The sequence below is a fragment of the Gopherus evgoodei genome, chromosome 9, assembly GCF_007399415.2.
Source record: "Gopherus evgoodei ecotype Sinaloan lineage chromosome 9, rGopEvg1_v1.p, whole genome shotgun sequence".
Classification (NCBI taxonomy): Eukaryota; Metazoa; Chordata; order Testudines; family Testudinidae; genus Gopherus; species Gopherus evgoodei.
The window spans coordinates 47,242,038-47,267,859 of NC_044330.1; positions in this window are offsets into that span (position 1 = coordinate 47,242,038).

Below are 25,822 nucleotides of genomic sequence, written 5' to 3' on the forward strand. Positions count from 1 at the left end.
GTTGTGTAACTTAGATCAATTCCCCTCCCCCTTTCCCTCCAGTGTAGATCAGGCCTCAGTGCCCACGTGCTCACAGTTGCATGAATCTAGGCAGGCTCCAACCTTAACCGGGGGCTTAGAGGCAGTACTGACAATACCCATAATGATGATGGGCCATTGTGAGATAAACAGGGAGTTTAGAACCAAAAGAGAAACCATCTGGACGTACCAGTGGACAACTTGTAACTTACATCAGAGCCTGCTGGACTTGAACGCCGGTGATTAGCTGTCTTTCCTGGAGAGCATCGTAATAACCGTTAGCCGCTGCAGAGGATGAAATGACAATAATCTTGTTGATGCCAGTAATATCTTCCTAATTGCTAAAAGCTGGTGTTTGGGTGTCTATTAGCTTTTCTATCACACAGGTTTGCCCTTTTAACAGTTTATATCTATTTGCTGAAGAGAAAAAACAAAGAAGTGCTGGTGCTGTGGGTAATGCATGCTAATTACTAAATCTGATGAAATACACCTTTTAACAGTTGGGGCTTCCTGGTCTGTTATATAAACCAGTGGCTAAGTTTGTCAGCTCCTAAAAAGAGCCATGCACTGAAACATGATGAGTATTCACTTTAATTCTTGGGGACCCCGGCTGTGCAGTTGCCAGAAGACAATCAGTGTATTACTGAATTACAGATGGGCAACAGGCCTTGGAGTGGAGGGAACAAAATATGCCTGAAGTTCTGCTGAAATCTCAAACCACTTGGCCCCAAGAATTCACTAGTTTAATAAAGTTTGCATAAGTATCTCTTCAGTTTTCTTCAAAAAACAACAGGCCCCTTTGCTAAAATGCATCTGTAGGAAGGATCGGGGCTTCACAGTTCTAACAGTCCACAGGGCCAGGTGTTCTTAAAGCATTGCTTAGCGTCAGCAGGAAAAAAGTGCATTCTGAGGCAACCAGAGCAGCTTGTCCTGATTCTAGTAGAGGAAGCACTAGAACTGAAAGTCAGGAACGTGTGTATCACCAAAGACAGAGTCTGAGCTTCATGCAGCATGGTAGTTGTGGGAGAAGAGGAGGAAGAGGAAGGGTAATTGGAGAGAATTGTGGGGCTCAGTGGAATAGATGGAGTTGGGGAAAGGAGACGGTTGTGAGGTAGACCTGATGGTGGTGGTGGTGGGGAAATAAAGGGTATTCAAGAGGCTGGGATGTGGTTGGGTAAGCTACCACATTTTTCTGGGTTTATATTAAACAAATCCCTTGAGGTTCACCTATCAGTGCATTGTAGTATCCATATTATAGTCCTTTGTTTTCAATCCTCTATTCGATAGCCTATGCATTTTGAATGAAATAGAAAGTGTACTTGTATATTTCAGTGGTACTGAAGAGAAACCCATAATAAAAGGTTATGTTTTCTAATAGCATGTGACTTTTAGGAGCTGCTACGGTGGAGTAGCCTTTTTAAGGTGAATGACATTTTTTATAAGGCTTAGACTATTCGTGATGTTGTGGGGTTTATTCCCAAGGACCAGATGCTTATTTCCTTATTCCCATTGACTTCTGTAAGGCTGTTCTTGAAGTAAGGTAACATTCAGCAGAAGCGAGGGAGGCACAACCTGTTAATTTGTTTGGGGTGGGGTGTGTGTCATTTTTAAAAAGTCAGAGTTGACGTTATTGAAATGCGTTCGTTAACATTTAATTTTTAAGAGTTCTTGAGGGGAAAAGAGAAAAACAAATGCAAAGATGCCACAGAAGTGATATTCCACAGGAAGTAAAAATATGAACAAACAAACACAAACCTAGCAGATCTCAGTCACATTATTTAATGCAGTCTTGGAAGATGTTCTCTTACTATGTTGATGGGTATGGTATAAAAACTAGACTGGAACTCTACTGAACTCTTTTTAACTTAGTCAATATTTGAATTCAGGTATATCTCCTGGCTTTAAAGACTAACTGGATTCATCACAGTGGCTTCTCTTCTGTATTTCAGTTTTGGATTTTGGTTTGATTTCTACCTGTAGCTCAAAGCAGACTCATGGATATTTCTGTTTACTATCCACTAAGGATTCTGTTCAACCAAACATCTGAGTTTACAAGCTGGTGTTAAACCAAAGTCTGATTCAATAGCTAATGATCTCTATTTGCTGCTATCATGGACCACAGATTTTGGCAACAAAACCAAGACTACAGAAATAACCATTTTCAGGTTTCCCTTCCAAGGGTAAGAGAAACACAAGAGGTTCAAACCACTGGTATGGGAAATGGCATGAGTTTTTCAGAATGTACCAGAATAGAAACTTACAAGGCTTCCATAACTCTGCTTCTATTACACTGATAGGAAAACAATGGCAAGCAGTAAAGCAGAAAATGATTCCAATCAGGAGTCTCAAGGTACTACTAGGAGGATACCAGGTGGAGAACTATGTGAAAACTAAAAGGCTAAACCCAATCTTCATTACTGTTATGATAGCAATAGGGAAATAATTAGAATCAATCTAACACGGGCTCCCATTTTCTAGTGTGGGAGTTACCTGTGGTAGTCAGAGGTGTGAAAGACAACCTGCAAGGAAAGAATAAATTGGGCTTGACATTCTTCATATTTCCAAGGGAAAAAAACAAGCAGGGCAACTTTTTGGGGGAGAAGTAGGGAGGAGAGAGGATTGTAGGTTGAGGAAAACAACCAACAACAAAACATCTCATTCCCCTGGGAGATGTACTTATCCTGACCTAAGACCTGGAGTAGACACAGCTAGGTCAACAGAAGAATTCTTTGGTCGTCCCAGCTACCATCTCTCGAGGGGGTGGGGGGAATTTACCGCAGCAATGGAAAACCCCTTCTGTTCCTGTAGCAAGTGCCTCCGCTACAGCATTACAGCAGTGTAGCTGTCCTGCCGTAGTGTCTGTGGTGTAGATAGGTTATTTTCTCAGGTAACAAGATATTTTGAGTTAAGGGTAATTAAGGGCTAGATTGTGCCTTTAGGCACAGCCCTGCAGAAAGTGGCGATGTGTTAACTCTACCAGTGCAGGACTGTACTGGGAAGTTATGTGCCCCATAGACACCTCTGTGTTGCAAAATTCCCTCTCTGCTTCCTCTTTGCTTGGAGGAAGGGGACAATAATTTGCTGCTGGCCCAGATCAGAAGCAACATTGTGATGCTCCATGCCGATGTTGGCTCAGCTGTGAAGTACTGATACCTTAGTGTGTGGAGGTGTCCATGTTATTTCCATGTCATGTACAGGGCCCAAAGTCCATGCAGCCTACAGAGTGATGTAGGGGGAGTTCTTACTACCCTGTGCAGCGTTGTAATCCGAGTCACAATCTACCCCTAAATGATCAAGATTGGCAGAGTACATCACATCAGCAGTTGTGATTAGGAAAGAGGACTATAGTGCATTCCTTGATTATGAAATAAGAATAAATAGCTCTTTGGTTATTACTAGTGCTGTGATTTCTGTTTGAATGATTTCCCTCATCTCTGCTACAAGGAGGGAAAAAACTGAACAAACAAAATAAGGGAAATACAGCCATCTCTGAGCATCGAGGAATCAGATGGCAATCTTCTCAGATGGCTGTGATCAGTGATGGGAATCTAATGTCTCTCTTTATGTTTCTTCTTTTTACTGTGAATTTTTTCCCTGGTACATTTTATGAGTTTTTTGCTTAAATTGCGTATTTAAAGGTTTGTCCCAATAGCTAAAAGGCACAGTCTTAAAAATGAGGCTTGGATACTCAGGATGGTTAATAACACAAGGTTTTACTGGCTTTGCTACAGAACATTTACATTACGAGAAGCTATAAAATCCAAGAGGCCATTAATTGATTTACTTTTCCCTGAAGCACTGAAGCATCTTTTTTATTAAACTTTTGTGCCATCAGCTCCGTTGCTAAAACTGCACAGTGTCTTCACCAGATTTTCCCATCACCCCTCAGTGGATTTGACACTTGGGTGTGTGCTTGGTTAAAAAGACTTGGGTAGTATTGAAAGAGACCACACAAAGACTGATGGGTACAGCATCAAAGGGAAGACTCTCTGATGATAAACATACAGTTCAGGAGTTCTTCCTCTTGTCTGTATTACAATAGAGTAATGAGACATCTCTGTGGTGACGTATAAATATTGTCAAAGTCTTGAGTGATTGCCATGTAGGTCTTTTCTTATGTAGTATAGTACTAGTGGGATTTAAGATTAAGGTACAATTCACCTCCATATAGAGGGACAGTACAAGGTCCGTGAATGATTGAAGTCCTGTTTTGAGGGTTTCAGTGGCACTTGAGTGATGCCTATCTGTCCATGCTAGCCCTTGAATGGGGTGAATTTTTTACCCTTTGACTTTAAGGCATTCTGTTCTAGTTTATATAGGTTCATATATCACACTTATCACTACAGTAGTGGATGCCTTGCAGTGGTGCTTTAAACAATGCGACTAACATTCGTCAGTACTCCAGGAAGTCCTTGCATTGTATGCTAGGCCAGCTGTTTGCAACCAGGAGTCCAGGGCCCCCTGGGGGGCCGTGAGCAGGTTTCAGGGGGTCCGCCAAGCAGGGCCAGCATTAGATTTGCTGGGGCCCAGGGCAGAAAGCTGAAAGCCTGTCCTGTGGGGCTGAAGCCCTGAGCCCTGCCACCCAAGGCTGAAGCTGAAGCTTGAGCAGCTTAGCTTCATGGGGTGCCCTGTGGCACGGGGGCCTGGGCAGTTGTTCTACTTGCTACCCCAGTTGGTCTTGGCTTTTATATGCAGAACAAGAGTTGTGGCGCAGGTGGGCCATGGAGTTTTTATAGCATGTGGGAGAGCCTTAGAAAGAAAAAGGTTGAGAACTCCTGTTGCCTTCCAGTGAATGTGGGGGACTGATTCTTCACTGCTGTATATCTTACACAGGGTCTGCACTAGGTCTTATGCACAACTTCAGTTCTCCCAATAGACCTGGAGTGGGACTTAGGTGGAGCACACAGGTGAATGGCCCCATCAAGGTAGGATCCACTTTGCATTCATCCCTGCTGATCGCACTTCACATGCACTTATACATACAAACCTCTGCGCCTGTGCTGCAGATCTAGCCCTGAGATTTCCTTTGTCTACACTAACAAAAATAAAATCATGCTTTGAAGCTGAATGTATAAACTTTTTGTTAGGATTTTTCAGCTCATTTAATTTTTTTCCGGTAACTGCTTGTTAACCAATAGCAGGGCCAGCCTTTGCTGCAGTTATCATCCAAATGAGGCGTAATAAGTACCTGCCACTATTCTGTCCTTACTTCAGATGCTGTTCATTATCAGGAATGCTCTTTCATCAGGAGCATTATTGTCTGAAAATGACAACAAATTTACTGAATGGACTGTTTTGTACAAAATAAACATCCTTTTTAATGACTGAAAACCTCCACCTGTCTGTCTTAAATTGATGTCGCCCTTTTTTCCCGCTGATCTTCCACCTTCGTATCACTCAAAACTTGCCTGTCGGCATGTGTTGTGCAAATAGAATGTGTGTGTCAATATCTGGGCAATATAAGTGCCTGATACACACATTCTGTTTAAAAGTCATTCTGCTGAAGGGCCCAGTTCTCAAATGTGGGCCGCTGCAGAGAAGGTTGCAGCCTGGGAGGCTAGGTGCTGAACTACAGATATAAACTTACAGAATTGGGATGAGGCTATTCTGTTAAGATCTCCATCTTTGAAAAACTGGGCGGGCAGATGTTCATTTTCACGGTCCCCTTTCCATTGCTTGGGCAGTGTATCATTCACATTCACCTTTAATGTCATAGCAATGCTAAAGGGGAATTAGTGCTAATAAGAATCAAGCCCCAGCCTTCCTATGGCATTGACTTTTTCTCCAACAAGGGACATTTTAAGAAAATGAGTGATGGCTGGCTGGATGTTTGGAGCCAATAATGTTATGGCAGGGTCCCCAGGTGGCACTGCTGCACATCCTCTCACAAATTCTTTTTCTTAGCATGTAAACAGAGTACAGGCTTTGGAGATATTCTGTACTGTCATTTGGTTTGGTGATCCAGGACTTTTTATGGGGGCAGTGGCAAACAGCAAGAGACTTTGCTCTCAGCATTCATCTCTTTAACTGGAGTCAGTTCTTGGGGCATAGCTGTTCCCTGGTGTTTGGGCTGCGAATTCAGAAAAAGGGGTTTCCCTGCATGTTGTTTGTGACCATCCCTGTTTAAGGACTGGTGTATAGAGTGTAATTTAAATAAAACATGTTACACTAACTGCTATGTCACTGACTTCACCTTCTGAAGAAGCAAATGTTGTTAAGGGATACATATAGGGAAAGTGAGGCACTTGATTGATCGTTGTCTTGTCTGGCTATTTAGTAGCCTTATGTGGTGGTTTTTGTTTTTTTTATTTATTAACAGTTTGTAAGGATTTGTGGGAGGAACCTAGAATGTTCAGCCCGGCACCTCCCATTACTTTATGAAGCTAAATAAATAGATAAGTCTAAAGAGGACTTTACCCCAGCCCTGCAGCTGTCAATCAGTTTTAGAAACAAACTCAAATGGAACCTTTGTCTGGGTTCTGAATTGTTTAGGGCTAACCTCAGCACGCCTGAGTTGTGTCCCCTAATGTGACTGTTACATATTACACCAATCATAACTAAGGCTACAATTTAGTCATGGAAGTCATGGAATCCGACTTCCAAAGATCTCCATGACTTCAGTCCTGATGGCTGGGAGCTGCAGGGTCCTGTAGCTTCCCACAGCAGCAGGGAGCTGTGAGGTACTCCCGATGCCTAAGGCAGTGGTGCCCTCAAGCTCACAGCCACCATGGACAGAGGGGTGGGGGTACCCCACAGCACCCCACAACCAGTGGCAGCATAGGAGACCCCCACAGCACCCCGCACAGTGGCATGCAGGGGGACCCTAGCAGCTCTCTGCCTCCGCAGGGGAGCCTGGAGCTCCCAGCCATCCGGCATCTGCCCAGCCCCTACCCATTTTATCATGGATATTTTTAGTAAAAGTCAGGGACAGGTCATGGGCTTCCATGAATTTTTCGTTATTGCTTGTGACCTGTCTGTGACTTTTACTCACAATATCTGTGATAAAATCTTAGCCTTAATCGTAACTGTCACATTGTTACCTTGTGCTCCCCCCTCATCTCTTTGTTGCATCCACTTGTCTGTGCTCTTATTAGACTGTAAGCTCTTTAAGAAAGGAACCGTCTTTTTGTTATGGGTGGACAGTATTTACCACAATGGACCGTAATTTGTGACTGTGTTGTCTAAATGCTACCATGGTACAAACAAGAATTAGTAATTGACACGGCCAGGCATTGACTAGGAGCCAAAGTGTCAAAATGCAATGAGAAAGAGTCTAATATTTCTGGCTGGGATTGAAAATCATACACAACAGCCTCTTTGGCAAGTTTTCAACCAATTTTGCAGGCTCCAGGAGTTTGGGGAATAAGCAACTAAGTTTCTGGATGCTTATCCAAGCTCACCCTGAAGTCTGGATGTTTTGAAGTTTGCCCCATCATTAATGAAGGAGGTTCTTTGTTTCTTAAAAACAATTCCAGATTTTTTTTTAGCCTCAAATCATAAAACCTCTGTGATGTCCCTGTGATTTCTACAGCAGGCAACTATAATGTCCCTGAAAAAAAAAATGCTGTCCTTATTACTCAGAGAAAGAGATGAAAAGAAAGTTGGTGTCTCAACTGTGCATCTCTGGGGTGCCACAGAACTCTAGATCATTTGATTAGTTTGTAAATTCATTATGACTGAACCAAAGTTGCTAAAATGAGAACCTGCAGCACAGCCCATGCTGGTTTCAACCTCTTTGCTATAGCAAATATGGCACAACTCATGTTTAAGTCAAAGAATGTAAGCACAAAGGTATCTCAGGGAATTAGGAGCCCAAATCCTAAAATTGTAGCCAAAGTTCGTTGCTAAATGTGTGTGGACTCAAGTAATTACATGCTTAAAGTTAAACATGTGCATAAACGTGTTACTGAATTTGGACCTATATGAATTCAAATGGGAGTCAGGTACATCTGGCATCATGCCAGATCAGGACATTAAGGTGGCTTGGTGGTACCATGTATGTGTGTTAAAATGAATATTTCCTGTCCATCAGGATTTATTGACCCAAAAAGGTATACAGTAACCAAGCAGAATCAGATTAATACCAATTTTGTTCCCAGGGGACAATGACACTGGTTGTTGACCAAAATAGAAGTCAGTGTATAGGTTAATTGCTAAGACTGTTTTTATTAATAGTCTCATGGATTTTTGACATTATTTCATGTTGAGATCAAAGCCATTGTAGATTGGTGGTAGAAATGGCATAACTTATAGGTAGCACTTAATTTCTATTTATTTCATATCACAGTCCCAGTTGGTTACAAAGGTGTTTGATGACATGAGTGACTAACAACACTAGTTATCGATCCTGGAAGGTGAAGATTAAGACTTCAAATGAAGATTGACAAATTAAAAGCAAAAAGTCAGGAGTGAATAACAGCAGCACTCGTTGACCTCTGATGTCAAAGCAGGCAAACAACAGAGGTGAAGATTAAACTGATTTTGACCTCTGGTTTGGGGACTACATTGAGAATTATTGATCTGAGAGAAAACTATTGAACTAAGTAATGTCAAGGTTAGAATTTTTTTTCAGAGACAGCTATTGATGTTGATCAAAACCAGAAGCAAATTTCTGTTCTTGTTGCATGGATTCTGCCATAAAGGTTTGTTATGAAGAGGAAACACACATGATGGAACAATGGCCTTTGTTTCATTGTGAAGTTTGCAACTGAGTTTCTATTATAAACTCATTTATTATTTTTTACATGGAGTGGACAAGGTATTATCAGATATAGTGGTTTCTAGGGTTCAAAAAACTTCTTTTTCTCTCCTCACTTTGTAGCAAAAGGACAGAAAGTAGGAGAGAAATTAAACTTTCCTAGCTGAGATCTGCTGCACAAACCAGAATTTTGATGGTTAATGTCTCGCTTCAAAAATTACTGACTTTGTAACTGGAACTTTGCAGGGGTTTGCTAGACCTGCCCCGAGGCCCTGTTGAAGTCAGTGGGAGTTCTACTGCTGAGTTTAATGGGACCAAGATTTCAATGTAAGTTCCTAGCCCTTTTCCTTGCAGAGAGAGGTCACCAAATCAAATCTTATTGCTAGAAAGGCTTATGAAGAGAATATTTCCACCAGGAGGCTCATTCCACCATGGCACTGAGGACATGTTCCGGGTAATAGGAGCAGGGGCAGCTCCAGACCCCAGCACACCAAGCGCATGCTTGGGGCGGCATGTCGCGGGGGGCGCTCTGCCGGTCGCCGGGAGGGTGGCAGACAGCTCCAGTGGACCTCCCGCAGGTGTGTCTGCGGAGGGTCTGCTGGTCCCGCGCAGCTTCGGTGGAGCCGCAGGACCAGCGGAACCTCTGCAGGAACGCCTGCGGGAGGTCCACCGGAGCCGTGGGACCGGCGACCGGCAGAGCGCATCCCGCGGCATGCTGCCGTACTTGGGGCGACGAAATGTTTGGAGCTGCCCCTGAATAGGAGTAACAGATTGCCCAATGCCAGTGGTATTCACTGTGGCTTTCTGCACCTGGGCAGTTAGTGTCTTTGATGGGGACCAAGAAGGTATGGATCCTTTGTGTTACCTTCTCTTGCTCCCTTTGCACTCCTTACTTGTCACAGGTGCATGGTGTCTTCTAGGTTGAAACTGCCCTTTGGATAACCTATGCTTCACAGAGAAGATCCTCCTTGGCTCATCAAACATGCTTGGAAGGTAAGGGCCTCTCCTCCCTCTCTGAGCCAGGACCAGCCTTTCCAATGGTTTCCTCATAATATAGTGCCCTAAGATAGTGCTCCAGTCAGTGTGGGTGTAGTCTCCAGGGTGAACTGCAGTAACCTCAATGCCTCTCCCTCTGTGTGTGCAGTGCAGCTCTCCGGCCCTGTCTTGGCTTCCATGCCTCTTAGCTACAGCTTGCTCCTGCTGGATGGTTGAGTCCACAGAGATATGCACAATTCTCCCCCCTATTTTTAAAAATCATTCTGGAGTGCGTTTTCCAGATGTGTGCTTTAACAGAGCAAGTAAAAGGCAGCTGTTATCAGTGTATATCTCCTGGCCTAACCATGCTTATGACAGGACTAAATCAGCTACACCTAGCTTAGCATGTGACAGCTTTTAGCTCCTGAATGTCCTTTGAGAACCCAACTCCTTTACTGTACTCTAGCCCCACATCCTCCACGTGCTTTGTTTTCACCTCTTCTAAACGTTTCTTTAGCACCCAAATAGGTGGTGGCCCTGTTAGAGCACCCATACACCAGTTGGGCGTGTGTGGCTTTTTGAAAATTCTGAACTCGAACTCTTTCTATGGAGAGTTTTGTATCGAGTACTTGTATCCATAATCCATGAACTCAGGAAAACTCTGGGACTGCAACCGTGGCCTTGTACTAAACACATGTTGTACTGCATTAACCGTAGGGATACAGTGAGAATGGTACAACCCCTAGTGTGGGTGCAGTTGTACCATATAAATATGCTTATCCTGATATCGCTTATTTCTGTATGAGAAGGAGAAAAAGATATATAGAGTCATAGTTTAAGTCCAGAAGGAATCATTAGATCATCAAGTGTGATCTCCTGTATATCACAGGCAACTATATTTCATCCAGTTACCTCTGTACAAAGCCTAATAACCTGAGTGTTTGACTAAAGCATATCTCCAAGATAGGCATCCAGTTTTGATTTGAAGACACCAAGCAATGGACAAATCCACCACTTCCCTTGATAGTTTGTTTCAATTGCTAATCGCCCTAACTATTAAAAATGTGTGTTTTATTTCTAATTTCAGTTTGTTTGGCTTTAGCTTCCTGCCATCGGTTCTTGTTAGGACTTTCTCTGCTAGATTAGAGCTCTTTAATACCTGATATTTTCTTCCTGTAATGGTACTTTGTACAGTGTAAACAAGTCACCAGTCAGTGTTCTTTTCTGATGAGCTGAAAAGATTGGATTGTTTAAGTATTTTCCTGCAAGGCATATTCTCCAGCCCTCTGTCATCTTTATACTGGTATACTGTGTCCACACAAGGAGTTGTCTGGTTTAATTGCATTGGTAAAAAAACCCCCACATCCCTAAACAACCTATACCAGCATAAAAATGGTGTTGACCGTTCCTGTGTGTGGACCCATGTCTTAATTTCATTTGGGTTTGTTAAACTAGCAAAGAGATTTGTTATCTTTTGTTAGATCATTTTAGATGAAGAAAAGGATCCTTGGAGTCTCTTTTCACCCATATAATCCTTACCTCATAAACTGTTTGAGCTGAAAAGAGATCTGAGATAACTTTCAGTTGCTGACTTTTGTAGCAGTTCTTCTATCTTGTGCAGTGGTATTAAAAGGGAAAAGCACGAAAAATCATTTTGGAGCCGTTTTATCATCTTTACGCAGAGGAATCCAAAATATAGTTTCAGCTTTCTGGAAGCATTTGCTGCTGGTTCCCCGGACTTCGTAAAATTACTTGTTAATAAAAACGTGTTTTAATATGCTGGCAGAAAATTGATACCATTTCCAATCTCTGCCTTCAAACAAATGAAATGTGGGCAGAAATTGAGCTCTCTCATTTCTGAAATGGAAAATGGATTTTTTTAAAGTTCAGATCATTACCAAGTGTAATATTCTTTTAATAAGTTTATCACTGACCTTGTACTATTACTGCTCTGGTGCTAACTTTGTACAGGAACATATTACTTTTAAAAACAACAAAAAATGGAATAGCCTTTCAGAGTCTCCTGGCCCTCTATAATACAGCCGAACAATATTGCTTAGCAGTTGTTATGAAATTAATTTGTGAGAAAACAATGCATTATGTCTGTTGCAGTATAAGGTAATAAGGTAATATGAACCTCATGGGCTGACTGAGGTGATTTCTGTTTAACTAGCTAAGGTCCCTTTGACAAATTGAATCTTCCTGGTCTGGTCTTTCTATTCTGCTGATAGGAAAGGAAACTTCTAGAGAGGGGATGGCCTTTCGCTTAATGCACTGGATGAATAAGAACATAAGAACGGCCATACTGGGTCAGACCAAAGGTTGGTCTAGCCCAGTATCCTGTCTTCCAACAGTGGCCAATGCCAGGTGCCCCAGAGGGAATGAACAGAACAGGTAATCATCAAATGATCCATCCCATTTTGCCCATTCCCAGCTTCTGGCAAACAGAGGCTAGGGACACCATCCCTGCCCATCCCGGCTAATAGCCATTGATGAACCTATCCTCCATGAAATTATCTAGTTCTTTTTTGAACCCCTATTATAGTCTTGGCCTTCACCACATCCTCTGGCAAAGAGTTCCACATGTTGACTGTGGGTTGTGTGATGAAATACTTCCTTTTGCTTGTTTTAAACCTGCTGCTTATTAATATAAACAAAACCTGGGTATGGTTCTGAGCTGTGCCGCTGGCTTCCCATCTGACTTTAAGCAAATCATTTAGGGAGAGATTTTCAAGTGCCCACCACCCATAATTGAGGCCAGATTTTTCAAAAGAGCTTGGCTCTAAGAGGCACCTGAATAAGGGCCAGATTCTTCAGAAGTCTTTAGCCCTTTGCAGCTCCCAGTTTGACGCTTATGGCTAGATTTTCATAAGAGCTCAATCAATACCCAATCTGCTGAACTGTTTTGAAAATCTGGCCACTTACTCTGGAGCTTAAATGGGAGCTGATCTCTTTTAAAAATCTGGGTCATATCTTGATGCCTCAATTATCGAGCTGGAAAATGGGGACACCAACACTTCCTTTGTCCGTTTGTTTATTTAGATCACAAGTGCTTTGGAGGAAGGGATGCTCTTTTTTTATCTGTATGTACAGCACCTAACACACTGGGCCTTGATTTCCGTCTGGACCTCTAGCACTACTGTAAGAATAGAATTTTTTCCTTTCTTAGCTAATCCTTTCATAGGGACATACTCATTATGGCAGTGTAATAGCAACACAGTTAAGAACACTATTAAAACATATTTCGGAGGGGTAGCCATGTTAGTCTGGATCTGTAAAAGCATCAAAGAGTCCTGTGGCACCTTATAGACTAAGAGATATATTGGAGCATGAGCTTTCGTGGGTGAATACCCACTTCGTTGGATGCAACAACGAAGTGGGTATTCACCATGAAAGCTCATGCTCCAATACGTCTGTTAGTCTATAAGGTGCCACAGGACTCTTTGCTGCTTTTATTAAAACATACCGTGTAAGAAATGGAGGAGGTGATGAGCAGCATTGTTGAGTGGGGAATAAATGGTGGCTTTCTCATTTCATGTTCACCTCTAGCTGTTGTGTTAATATTGTAATATTAGTGCAATAGCATTGGACAATATAGTCTTCAGCTACTATGAGAAAATAACACTGTGTGAGGCTAGCAGAATCCTAGCTACAGAGATTAAAATATTTCCTTATTACGGTGTCCAAATACAGGGTCTCTCTTACCATCTATGCAAGACTGTCCATAGAAGATTATTACCAGCTATGCAAAATTGATACCGTCTGTCTATATCATAGCCTTATCATCTACACAAAAGCTTATAAACAGAATTGGTGAGGGACTGGAATTTCCATTCCATGAGGAATTCTGACATTTTGAAAAAAAATTGTTTCAAATCAGAATGAAAAACCTGAAATTTCCCAGAACATGAAATATTTAGAAATATTTATTTTGGTTCAGTCAAACTGCTTTATTTTTATTTCAACTTTTTTCCAAATTATTTTTTAATACATTTTGAAGTGAAAAATAGTTTTGAAATGAAAGTTTGAAATGTCCCATTCTGAAAACGTTGACACTTTTAAAACAGTTTTGATTTTTTTAAACCAAATTTTGTCAAAATCAACATCTTCCTGCAGCAAGTTTTGATTTTGATGAAATGGCATTTTTCCATAGAGAAACATTCCATTTGTAAAATATTTGACCAACTCTACTTAATAATTTGTAAAGGTTAAATTAAATAACATCTGTTAATATTTAAGTACTTTCTGGAAAGAATAAAAAAATTGCAGCACTTGAAGTGAATGGTGCAAAGCAGAAGAAATTAACCAAGTCAGTAAGCATCAAAGGAAGAATTTACTTTTAGGGAATCCAGTCCAGCATAGAATGAAAGGGGAGAGGGGGTTTTCAGCTGTGATGAGAGACACTATTTATTGAGCTAGAGGAAAAGCTGTTTTTTCTGTTGGTAGGCTTATAGTCTTACATGAGACAAATATTTGGCTAAAGGTTAAAAAAAGCAAAGGTTTGGGCTGAAGGTTGAAACACCGCTAAATAACATCAACCCCCTTCCTGACCGAGAGAGAAGTGGGGCATTTGGCTGAGTATTGCAGGAAGACACTTGTAGAAACAGGATTTTGAATTTGGCTGACATTTGTTTGGATTGAAACATGTACTGCATTTGGAAAGTGGCTCAGGACACGAACCACTATGAACATCGCCTGCTTCTGTACTGATATTTGTATCAGTTCATCTCTAAGCAGGGACAAAAGCCAGGCCTGGATCCATCGGGAGCTCAACCCACACTGAATTCCTTACAGGGTTGGGGCTCGAGACTCCCCTGCCTGGCAACCGTGACAGCCATCGAACAGGATTCCCATTGATCTCAGCAGGCACTGAATTGACAATCTTGCACCCACCTACTACTGCGGGTGTAATGAAGTCAATGGGTGTACTCAGAGCTGTATGCACCAATGGCTTGATTCAAAATCCATTGAGGGCAGTGGGAACTGGTGGGCTTTGGCTCAGGCCCTAGGTCTTGTGGCGTTTGTAGTACAGCAGACTAACACATTGTGCAGCAGCCTGCACCTTTTGCTTTTGCAGCCAAATGGATGTATAGGTGACACATCTAGGATACAGGTGGGTGACTAAAATGTTTTGCATCAACCTCAGCTGCATTTGACTGATAATCTGAGGGAAGGGCATGGGGAGGGAGGTTCCTTTTTAGGCTGAAATACTTAATTTACAGATTTCTTGACACTTGGTTTTCATACTTAAAATTAGTGAAGTGCAAAACCCCGAATTAAAATAAGTGAGTTTATTATTAAAATATTAGTCAATGTTAAGACGGAAGCTTGTGTTCTCTTTACCCTATGAATCTGTTTGTGACATGACTTGGGGCCCATCAAAACTTAGACTGATGCTATCTTCCTCAAGATCCTGCATGAATTGGCTATTGCCTTACTCCGTTCTTGCAATGGCAGCCACTGTAGTGCTGAATGCAGGGTCAGCCCACAACATTTTGGCGCCTGAGGTGGGGAGCTCAAATGATGCCCCATGCCCCCTCGCTTGGGCCAAAAGTTTGAAAGGTCTCAATTCTGCCGTCTTCCTGTTCTACTCCTCTCATGATACTGCTTTGCTACCTACCCCAATAAAGGAGAACTAACAACTTAAAATGCCTTGTTCAAAAATTGTAAGTAACGCTTAACTTTCAAACGCCTGAACAGCATATGTAACTTGGCTTGTCTGCATAGTTATCACTGGCATTTTTATCTGTTTGAATAATCAAAGTTGTGCTTTCCATGCCTTCTTGTTTGCAAAGATTTGAACTGCTTCCTGCTGAAGGTCCACAGTCTGAGCCAGCTCATGCTCTGTTGAGATGGTTGCAAGGCCAACCAGCCTCTCCTGTGTCATTGTGGAGCGTAGATGTGGTTTTATTAATTTCAGTTTGGAGAAGCTGCATTCTCCATTGGCAACTGTTACAGGAGTTAGAAGTATGTTAGAAGTATGCGCCGAGCCACAAAAGCATTTGGAAAGTGCATGGTCATCTTATTTGTGCACATATATTCCAGAACAGCCTTTGGAGTTGATCCTGCTGAAATGTATCTTTAAAAGGCTTTCAGTTCATCACCTACACTTGCATCAATATCTTGCGTGTCATAATGTATCAACACTGTCTCTAGTGCCTTGCATTGTTGGTGTATGTCTTCTTCAGGTATAGTGAGGAGTTTTGGAATATCATACAACATCCCAAATATACTGCTGTGTTCCTTGAGCTGCATAACATGTTCTTCAATGGACTGTATTGCACAATCTAGCACCTGATCAAAGAATTCAACTTTGAATTGTTGTTTGGGGTCTCTTATGGGATTATCCTGTTCCTTGTAATCAAAATGTCATCGTCTTCGGTGACTCTTGTATTCTTGAATGGGTGGGAAAATAGCTTCAGTGTGAAGTTCCTCTGCCAACTTCTGTGCACTCTTCAGAACATTTTGAAATCCCTCATCTGACCAGTAAGACTGTAGGTATGACTTTGCTTTGTCCAGTTGTTCCATTGCTCCAGAGATATCAAGGTCAGGCGACATCCCCTGAGCTGTGCCAGTATAGGTTTTTCTCATTTATGGCACAGGGTCTTTGAAGATCACGACATTTGAACAGACACCAAGCTTCTTGTTTATCGAACCATTATTCTCCCAACACTCTTGTATGGGTCTGAAATGTGGACCACCTATAGTCACCACTTGAAAGTTCTTGAAAGGCACCATCAACGCTGCCTTCGTAAGATTCTGAAGATCAAATGGAAGACAGGCGCACCAATATTAGTGTTCTGGAAGAGGCAGAGACCACCAGTATTGAGGCAATGATCATCTGTCAGCAATTCCACTGGACTGGTCACGTTGTCTGGATGCCAGACCATCGTCTCTCAAAACAGTCCTGTTCTCTCAGCTGAAAGAAGGGTACCATAATGTGGGTGGACAATGGAAGAGTTATAAGGACTTGCTGAAGGACAACCTCAAAAAATGTAATATTGACATTGATACCTGGGAGACACTTGCCCAGGATCTCTTAAAATGAAGTGAAGTCCTACACGATGGTCCCTTGCATTTTGAACTTGTTTGCCAACAAGCCGCAGAGGACAGGAGGCGTAGGAGGAAGGAGAGACTGTTCTCCAGTCATGGTCAACAGCCTCCTGCTGAGCCTGAAAACATGTGCCCTTGTTGTAATAGAACTTGTGGTTCAAGGATTGGCCTTATTAGTCACCTGAGGACCCATCGCTCTCATGGAAGATGATCATACTCAGTAACAAGTGATCGCCCATCATCACCATCATCATCATCATCATCATCATCAGGGTCAACACTTTGGAGTCTCTTGCTTACAACATTTATTTCAAACAGTATGTCATGCCACAACACTAAGTCAAACAGAAATTTGAAGTTATGTATGTTTCTGGTGATTCCATTTCCCTCTGCCACTCTTCTCCCACAAACAGTTCCTGTCATAGCATTATCCTTCATAATGGCAACTATGTCATTGTCTTCCAGTTTGGTGTTTGATAGGCTTTATCGCTTCCACTCAACTTTCCCATCATGTGGCACTCAGTGGTTTCAGTGTCAGAGAGGAAGTTCCCAGATGCTGCTTCAAAATTTGCCATCAATGAGCTGATGTAGAGAAAAATACATAGATGCTTTGAATTACATTAAAAAATTCAGCAGCCTCACTAGAAGCTGATGCTGCATCAATGACCACCAAGTTCAATGAGTGAGAACTGCATGGGACAAAAAAAGCTTGAGGGTTTAACTCTCGGATCCATGTCTGCACTCCTCTGTTCTTTCCTCTCATATGGCACCATTATCATAGCCCTGACATCTCATGTCAGCTATCGCAGTTCCCGTATCTTCCAGTTTTTTAAGAAGCACGTTTGTCATGCCAGCTCTTGTAGTATCATCAATGTCAATAAATTCTAAAAAATGTTCTCTGCAGGAACATTTTCACTAGGTTCTGTTGTTGTTACAAAACGCACCGTTAAAGTCATTTGTTCCATATGGCTGATGTCAGGTGTGCAGTCCATAATAACAGAGTAATATCTTGCTGACTTCAGATCTGCCACGATCTTCTGTTTGACTTTTGTTGCCAGTAACTGTTTGATCTCATATTGAATTGTTTTTCCGAGGTAGTGGTGTGTATACATTTCTTGGGTGGTGACTCTTTTTATATGCTCATGGAGTACAGCATCAAACTCAGCCATCAGCTCCACAATTTTAAGGAAGTTTGCATTGTTTGGCACATACAGCTGATCTGAAGTGCCACACTGTCATAAACAGATAGTTAAGGGTTAATGTCTCTTTCACCCGAAGCACCTGACCAGAGGACCAATCAGGAAACCGGATTTTTAAACCAATCAGGAAACCGGATTTTTTCAACTTTGGGTGGAGGGAAGTTTGTGTAAGAGGTCTTTTGTTTTCTCTCTGCCTGCTGTCTCTGAGCTTTGGAGAAGTAGCTCTGTTTTCTAATCTTCTGTTTCTAAGTGTAAGGACAAAGAGATCAGATAGTAAGTTATATGGTTTCTTTTCTTTGGTATTTGCATGAATATAAGTGCTGGAGTGCTTTGATTTGTATTCTTTTTGAATAAGGCTGTTTATTCAATATTCTTTTAAGAAAATTGCCCTGTATTGTGTTATCTTAATACAGAGAGATCATTTGTATTTGTTCTTTCTTTTTATATAAAGCTTTCTTTTAAGACCTGTTGGAGTTTTTCTTTACTTCAGGAAAATTGAGTCTGTACTCACCAGGGAATTGGTGGGAGGAAGGAATCAGGGGAAATCTGGGTGCATTGAATTGGCTAGCCTGATTTTGCATTCCCTCTGGGGGGAATAGGAAAGTACTTTTGTTTCCAGGATTGGAAACGGAGAGGGCAAGTCCCTCGGTTTGGATTCACAGAGCTTGTGTCTGTGTATCTCTCCAGGAGCATCTGGAGGGGGGGAAGGGAAAAAGGATTATTTCCCTTTGTTGTGAGACTCAAGGGATTTGGGTCTTGGGGTCCCCAGGGAAGGTTTTTCAGGGGGACCAGAGTGCCCCAAAACACTCTAATTTTTTGGGTGGTGGCAGCAAGTACCAGGTCCAAGCTGGTAACTAAGCTTGGAGGTTTTCATGCTAACCCCCATATTTCGGACGCTAAGGTCCAAATCTGGGAATAAGGTTATGTCACACACAGTGCTAGGTTTTGGGTAGCAAGCAGTCTCACAATGGCAATGAGCCTTTTCAGAAAATTTTGCCAGTAAAAAGACTCTGATGCAATCTTCTCTTGATGCTGATCAGCTATGGTGGCCTTTAATCTTAGTGTCATCTCAAGCTCTTTCCACCTAATGAATGCTCACTGGTAATTTGCTGCCTTCTCATTGCATGCTAGATTTCTAGCCAGATTTTTCCAGTTCTTTGTTCCTGTAGAACCCAATGTGGCTGGAACATTAGACTGGAAGAGTTTGCAACAAAAACAGTATGCAGCATTCTGGGTTTTTGAGTACATAAGCCATGGCCTCTCCACTTTGTCACCATTAGGGATTTCACACCAGTAATGTGTTGGATGGAAACTTTTATTTTCATTGTCTTTGGGGAACGTGAAGTTTTTTCATTTTCTGTGGCCCATGCATTACAAGGAAGTCCCTCCAGCTACTGCTCATGTGAGTCCACAGTCCTGGATCATCTAGACTTAAGGAACTAAACTCAGCTGCAGCTGTTTCTTTCGCCACCACCACACTCTTCTCTGATCCACACTTTTCTTCAGGAATGTGCCTAGTTACATCCATTTGAGATGGAGATATGGATGTTGTAGTAGCTGCCAGATCACCTGCACTCTGACTAACTGGAAGATCAGGCATCTCCTCACCATTCACATCCTCACTGGGGCCAGAAGGCTCACCATGAACATCTGTGTCTATGTATCTCAGGAGAGCTCCTTCCTGCTTAGATAGAAAAGCTTCCTTTGCTTGCTTTCTTTTTCTGAATGCTGCCCCAGAGGGGCGTTTTCTTCTTTCACTCCTGACTGCTATTCTGTGCCAGCTATAGTGACTCTAACAGTAAATTGAAGGGGACAAATAAGCAAGCTGGTAGCAGAGCCTGAGTGAGGGAAGATATCAGCGTCTTAATGGCCTAACTGGCTCCTACTACTTCAGTTGATTGCCTGTTCTCCTCAAGTGGTTCAGGGAAGCAGCAGGAAACAGGAAGCTCCCTGAGAAGCTGGTGTTAATCAGTGCAGGCTCCTGGGGGTGCTAGAGAGGTACATAAGAGGCTTCTCCTCCTCTCTCTCCCTGCAGCTCCTGCTGTTTTCTATTATTCCCTCTCACCTTTTCTCCTGCCTGCTTGTTATGTCTCTTGTGTCCTCCTTCCTCCAGCACAGCACTCCACCATCTCCGTGCATCTAGGGCAGAGAGAATACATATGTACCAGCAGCAGACACAATTTTCTACACTCTGGGTCCTAGTGGGGCCCCTCCACAATCTGGCACCTGAGGCGGCTGCCTCAGTTTTCCTCATGGTAAGGCCAGCTCTGGCTGGATATAATGACAACAGGCAGGTGGGCTTTGGTGTTCTGCAATAAAATTATCATTATTAATTTTTTCTGTGTGAAATCATAACGTGTTTGGTTTCCATTTTAAAGGAGAAAACATCAATAATTCAGTCCTGAAACATCCTACTCCAGTCAAGAGGACAGTGCTGACATTTAGAGACAGGGGAAATGTAAAGTAAGTGAGGTCTGTTTTTTTCTTCACATGTTAAGCTGAATGAAAAGAAAATGTAATGAGTGCAGGCATTATATTAACTATATCAAGTGTTTTCCAGTGTACCTGTTGGTAGCACTGATCTTCTAGTAGACTGGAAGCCTTTCAGCACAGAATCACAATGTTACGCTCTAGCACAGAGGGTGCGTTCACCTTCCATGGGGATGGATTGTGATTTAACAACTCTGTGGGGTAACACTGCCTTCTGAGCAGGCCAGGCAATCAGCTGTGATTCTGAGGGTCACCATTCATTTTCTGGTGGCCCCACTTGCTCCAGGAAGGAAGTAACTTGCTAATCATTGCAGGTTATTTTTCCCGCTGCTCTGGCTAGGGTGGTGTGGAGTCAAGGCTTTACCCACTCCCTATGTGGGAATAGGGGCCCTGCAGAGGCTGCTTCCCTGTGGGAGCCACTGGGCACCTGGCCTGTGCGAGGGAGCGGGTGAATGTCTTACACCTGCTTACTCTGCCGTGTGGGTATGGGAGACAAGTTGAGAATTCTGCCTTGATTTCCTCAGTTACTGGCTGCAGTATAGTAGCTAGAAAGAGGGTGAAATTTGCCATGGCAGTGTGTATCTGTGGATGACCACAAACCTATGGCTTGGCAAGAATTCATGATGGTGGCATTTGCCTGGTCAAAAGGCTGCCTCCTCTAGAAAGTCCCATAGTGCCTGATGCAAAGCCCACTGAAGTCAATGGGAGCTATTCTCCAGACCTCAGTAGGCCTTTCATCAGGTGCAGAGAGAGAGAGATCATTCACTCTACAGGTTGTCTGTGACTTCCTGCAGAGGAGCATGGACCAGTAGGAAGCAGGTATGTATATTAACACGTGCATATGCAGCTGCATGGACCAATGATGATGGCTACCTTGTTTGCCCTGTCCCTCATCCATTCCTATTTGTTTGTTTCATCTACATGTTGCATCTTCTCCTTAACTCAGCATGTAAGCAGGGACTGTCTCTTGTCTGGTGTCTACCCAGTGCGCAGCACACTGGGGTTCTAATCCTTAGCTATGGGTGCTAATGGTGTCCTACATAGCAACCCTCTGTGCAAGTTCTTGTCCTTCTTGCAGGAACAGAACACATGTGGCCCTGCATGGTGACAACTTCAGGCAGAGCACAGTGTGGATTTACTGTGATTTGGGCTTTTGCAACCGATATTTATTCATTTAACATTTGTAGAAATCAAAATAAAGTATAATTAAAAGGCACTTGTCCTAAGCGCCAGGTGCCCCATGTCCTAGTTTACAAAGTTAATCTCCCAGCTCACCCCCAGCATTCTCTGAAGGGCAACAGGCCAAGGTGCTGGAGCTTGTTCCAGAACTGAAGGCCTGTCATGGGGGAACACTCTACTGCCAGTTCCCCCTCCGCTTTAAGTTCATGGGGATCCCGCTCCAATGCCTCTGCTGATAGCAGCTGCGGCTGAGTGGCAGGGGAAGACGTGGTCCCTTGTGAGTCTATCTGTGGGGAGAAGAACTCTAACTGGGGGTACGGAGCACTCCAAGGAGGAAAGTAATGTTGAGTTAGGCAAGAGAGCAGTGTAAAGCAGAGAGGGCTCCCCCTCCTGCCCCTTGCTTGGTAAACAGTGCTCCCCTCACAGCTTCCAACATCAGCCCGGTTTAGTGAGAGCTTCTGTTTCAGTCTACTTCAACTGCTGCAGCTGAGTGTTTGTCAGAGAACAGAAAGCCCAATAAGTCCCTGAGCACATCGATATCACACTAAACAATCTTAGTTACTCCTGTCACGTTGTCTGGCATCGCTCACAACTGTGAGTGCCTACCTCAGGGCAGACTGTCAGAAAACAAGGCAAACACCCCAAACTGGTGGTATGTTCTATACTTAGATTTCACTAATGGGAACGCCTGGATCTCTGTAGCAGTCTTGCCTTGGAGACACAGACAGTCCCCTGACACTCTCCAGCCTATTTTGCCATCTGGACAAACTGGACTTTGTGATCATGGTCACATAAACCGAAATTCACACTGCATCATGGTCTCTCCCAGTCCCAAGAGATGAGTCACTTACCCCAGATCAGGTGGTACTCCAGATCTTACACCAAAGACAAAGCTGGCATCCAATTCTATAGTAAACTAACTAAAGGTTTATTAGCTAAGAAAAAGAATGAGATTTCTTGAGAGGTTAAAACAGGTAAAATATATGCACAGGTGAATCACAGTTTGTAATTCCAAGTGGTGGCAGTGAGATAATAAACTGCCAGTTCCCAAAGGTCTTTCAGGATACCCAGATTGTCTCTGGGGATCTCTGCTTTGCATCTGGTACACTTCCCTGGAACATCCAAACAGTTCAGAGATGAAGGATCTTTCTTTTAATCCATATTTATAGATTCTTCACACATAAAGCAGGTGGACAGTGTCTCTACCCATGGGGGTTTTCCTTTAACATGGGGTGAGGAATGTACTTAGTCTTTTGACCTCTGTTCATCATACATAATGGCCACTTGCTTTGAAATTAGAATTTTTTGTTTAAGTCCTTCATTAGCATTTCACAGGTTTGCTTTGTCTGATGAGTTATTTAGTTACAGGGGTATTTACAATGTAAGTGTTTACCCTTACATCATGACAGGACACAGATATGTAAAAACAATGCATGTAACAACCCATTAATTGTATGAAGTTTAAATACTCTGTACACTCTTTTAGACCATTACTTTGATCTATACTAATACACAAGTGAATTGACCTGAATATAGCATGACTTGGTCTGCCAGTGTCAAAACTCCACCCTATCCACCCAGGTCAGGCATAAACAAGGAGTTAATGCCTTTCTGGCTGGCAGAAGTAGTACCCTGGCCACAGAGAAGTATGCCACTTTCCCTGCATTAGCCATAATTTACTCTAGTAGCTAGAGGATTAGTTTGGAACGGGTTAATTTCCAAGTATCATTTCTATTTGAAACAAGCCAGCCAAATGTGGAAATAATCTCTGGCAGAATCCTGTGCAAACTTGTAATGCATGACATTTAAATAAAGAAATTTGCCTTAAAATATCCCTTGAGCTGAGAGAGGTCATTCCTTGAAGTGATAACTAATGTAGCCAACTGGAAGAGTTTCCTGGGTGGAGGGACTGGGCCTTGGCAGCAGTATAATAGTGCTTGTGTGCCTCTTCTCTCACGGCTGACCAGCACTGATTGTGTTCCCGATGTATCATTCCTCCTGGTCTCTCATGACTCAGCCTGCAGCAGATCACATTGTGATTCAGTCACCAGCTCCCACAACCTAGACGGGAACATTAAATTCTGTTTAAAATATTCAGCCTAAGCAGAAAAGATAATTTTTGAGGTGACATTCTTCCCCCCACACACACACACCTTTTTTTTTTAATTCAAAGTCACCCAGGGAAGTGGAATGACAATTGCACTTTATGACATGCAGATGCAGAATGTGGTTTAATTAAATATGTAATGTCAGGCAGAGACTAGCAGTCAAAATAGGACTAAAAAGGAAAGCTGTCACCTTTACCACAGTGGCACCAATCCTGCTGGTCACGCTTGGCGTAAATTCCCATTGACGTGCTGGGTAGCCAGACTTGACCTATGTATTGCAGTTGTAAGTGTCCAGAGGCGACATGTATAGGATTAATTTATTTGCTGTCTTTCATAATGTCGCAAACTTTATTTTTATCTTGACACTTTTCTTTGACCTATGTATCTGGCTAATCTATGGTATTTCTAAGGCAGCTATGCTCTTGGGTTCTAAACCCTGGTCCTGTGAACAGTTACTGTATGTGCTTAATTTTAAGCACCTGAGCCTACTTGTGAGCTTAAAGCTGAGCATGTGTGTAAACATGTCCTGGATCAAGGCCTACGTACATCTGACATTAGAATGGTTCCTTTCCTGGGTTACTAAAGGTATTTGAAAAGCAAATAGGATTTTAATGCTCAGTGCTCTTTCTTAGCTCTTTGCACTTCTTAGGTGGGGAGAATGGGAGCTGAGCAGTCAAGTGTCCTTACTGGGCCGTGCTCACTAGGCATCATGGCTCAAAGACATCAGGGAATGTCTGTATTTCTTTTCTTTTCAATCATGGACTCTTTCCCAGCCATTCTATGTTATAACAATGTGCTGGGCTGAATTGCTGGGAGCATTGAAGCAGCATTTACTGAACTTAAGCAGGGAGCAGGTGGCCAGCCTTCATCTTTCCCCTTGCCTCCAAATTCTGAGGGCAACCAATAGGCCATTTCAGCCCCCAGTGCAAGTTACAGCTACTTCAGGGTTATCCAAACCTTTGCAGTTTGGCATAGTCCCCTTGGGGCCATCACTCCTGCTCTGTCTTCTCCTACCCGAATATACCCCCTACTGGAAGGCAGAGTGCTGTAGAGTTGACTGGGCTTCACAGTTCAGAATCGGACCCAAACTTGCCAAAGTGCCGGTGTGTTCAGGCCAAGGACTTGAGGGTCAGTTTGAGGTGGGGAACAGTAATGAACTTGTTCAGGGTTGAATGACTCTGGCATTTTGATTCAGCCTTATCTCTGGTAATAGCAATGATAAACACAGGTAAGACTGGGAAAAACTGCCTGCAATTGTATGCCAGTTAGCCCTGATTGAGGGCCTGATATTGTAAGCTGGTGAGTATCCTGATTTTTTGTTGTGGTCTGAGGGAGCTGAGGGCTCCCAGCACAGTGCAGGCTCAGATGCTACATTCTCAAAGGATGTTAACTGCAAGAGATTGTCATTGATGGCTGAGATACATGAGGGAGTTTAGTGATCAATCCTCACCGATGTACAGTGGGAACCAGGCGCCCAAATCCCTTAGGCTTCTTTGAAATTCCCAGACACTGTCTTTAGTTATGGGACTTAGATGGAGTAGTTAGGGAGACAGAGGAGCAAGCCAATAGGCAATTCATTGTGCAGGTTTGCCTTGTGGGATCTCTCTTTAGCCAGATGGGGGCCTGAAAGCGTGAAGGTGAAAGAGGGCAATCTTTTGTGCATAGCTCCTCTAAAACTTTTTCAGTATTGTTCCCTCTGTTTTGCCACCCCCTTGGAGAGCAGTTCCATCTGAGCCAAGTGTCCCTGGTATCTGCCAATTCCTGTCATCACCTTATCTTGCACTGCTCTCACTCTCATGTAGGAGGCTAACCTGCCCCTCTAGGATACCGAGCATGTTAAGAAAGTCTGTTTAGTTAAAACAAATTTAAAGTGCTGCTCTCACTCAACGTTGCTTCTTATCAATTTGAAAGTGTTTTCATTCAGCAATCAGTGCATCCCCCAATGCCTGTAAAGGTAATTGCTCTTTGGCAGTACATTTTTTGATCAGAGTAGAACTTGAGTAGGGAGGATTTCCATGGGTAGGGGCTGGCATGGAAAGCCATAAGAGACGGCTGGGGGGCAGGGCATCAACAAAAAGGGGGGTATTGGGGCTGCCATCATT